The 1,953-nt window shown below is 45.4% G+C and overlaps 1 non-coding gene across 1 annotated transcript; it reads right to left on the bottom strand.

The window, feature by feature from the left end:
* Positions 1–1,621: 1,621 nt before the first annotated feature.
* TRNAA-UGC (transfer RNA alanine (anticodon UGC)) lies at positions 1,622–1,693 on the bottom strand. The gene has a single exon. It is a non-coding gene; the product is annotated as a tRNA-Ala (tRNA).
* Positions 1,694–1,953: the final 260 nt, after the last annotated feature.

The raw sequence follows: 1,953 nt of genomic DNA, 5'->3' as shown, positions 1-1,953 counted from the left end.
GCCACTGGAGAGAAGGTACTTGCACCCCTCTGTTGTCTAACACCGTCATCCTAGGAAAACATAATGACAGCCTAACGCGGGAAATTTTGGAGGCTTTTCACATCCGCTTGGAACCTGATAGCTGTATTAGTGATCCTTCTGTCACACTAACTGATAAAGAGATGATGTTTTTATCCGGCCAAGATGTGTAGTCTCGCGCTCGTGCTGATTGTCACCTTTGTGGGCATGATTAGCAGCTTTGTATCGTTTTTCTTTTGGTTTTTCCCTCTTGTTTGTCTTTGGCGTTCTTAGTATTTAAGATGCTTGGACGTGAATTAAAATCTAGTTGCGAGTCAGCGCTTGTGGTGTCCTTTCTTCGTTGTGTCCCGTTGTTTTATTGCGCTGTTCAAATATGAATCAATACCAACTCGCCCAGTTCGCAGCTTTAATAAAAATAGAGAGGCTTTAACAAAAGAAAAGGAACAGAAGAATGCGTTGTACTTCCGAATACCCTAGTGTATCTGGCTCATAGTTTTGCATTCAGTAGCGAAGGTTACGTTACCGAGTGCTGGCTGGCCAGATTGGGGGAGTTCGGCTTGGTCAGTGATCTGGTTCATCTTCTTTACGAGTTTTTCAAGGGCTTGGTGCGTACCCTGGTGTTGGAATATTTCAAACACTAGGTGTTTGTATTTTGTGGTCTTTGGACATTTCCATGTCAGGAGTAGTCTTTCCTTTCTTCAATAACTCTATAATTTAGTCACAGATGTTTTGTGCAGGTTTTCCGCATTTGCAAAAGTTGCGGTAAGTTTTGTTGGATCTTAAGAGGTAGTACGGAAATATACGGTATACAGTGATTGTCTCGCTTGTGTATTGTTTTGTAGGGTAGTGCGGCGGTATGAGGGCAATATTTCTTATCCACTGATATGTCGTTGTTCCCTCTCCATGTGTAGGTAAATAGTCGACCAATTTTTGTGCATCTTCTTATGTAATTGTTATTCAATGAACTGTTTCGTTGCTGGTGTATATGTTGAGTGGCGTGCCTTAATTTGTGGTTTCTTAACCGGCCATCGTGCCACCGTTGCACGTCCTGTTCGTCATCGGCCTGTTGGAAAGCAGTGGACTACACAACCACCAGTTTAAAAATTTAACTATACCTCTTGTCAAAAATTTGTTTTCACCGTAAATGGTCGGCAAGGCATGGCGCCCCCCCCCCCCCCTTTATGCAAGCTTTTGTCAAACTTTAAATCGCCCGTTTAGGACTTCTATCATACATTTATTACTTAGTAATGTAGACATATATACCATGAGAAAAGAAAACTTGCGTCAAGCTCCTCTAAGTGGGGTGATGACGATAGCGGGCGGCCGTGTTTTAGGGTTAGAGTGGGTTTAACATGGATCCTTCCTCTATGGCGTCGGCGAGAGCAGGAAATTGGGAGCGAGAAAGAACAGTAAAATAATAAAACGAGGATGAGTGTGAGGATATTAGGGGAAGGCGAGCGAGGAAAATGCAAGACTCAGGGTACTTTTCCTCCTTTGGCCGCAGCCACCCCGGACACTAAACTTAAACGGGTTGAGCGGAGTGTGTATCCATTCTGTTTACTCGTGGCTCATGGTATTCGAGAAAAAAAAAGCGGCGGTCTCGTGGAGGTGCCGGGAATCGAACCCGGGGCCTTTCACATGCAAAGCGAACGCTCTACCACTGAGCTACACCCCCGCTCTTCTTCCATCGGCGATTAAGTGTACAATTACGCAGGTACCGCAGTAGGCCGTTCGTTTGCAAGCATTACGTCTACTGTGCAACACCAGATCGGAAGCTGGAAAGTCGGACAGGAGCCCCGGCCCGCCTCTCTCTCTCTCTCTATCTCTCTACCTGCCTCGCACGAGCACACATACGAGATTATAATGCCCACGAATCTTAGACAATAAAGTAGCAGCTGTTAGCCCAATGTGGACTGACGCTGTCAAGTTAAAGCC

This window comes from Amblyomma americanum, chromosome 1 (assembly GCF_052857255.1).
Source record: "Amblyomma americanum isolate KBUSLIRL-KWMA chromosome 1, ASM5285725v1, whole genome shotgun sequence".
Lineage (NCBI taxonomy): Eukaryota > Metazoa > Arthropoda > Arachnida > Ixodida > Ixodidae > Amblyomma > Amblyomma americanum.
The sequence above is the reverse complement of the archived record's forward strand: the minus strand, read 5'-3'. Positions and strand labels throughout refer to the sequence as shown.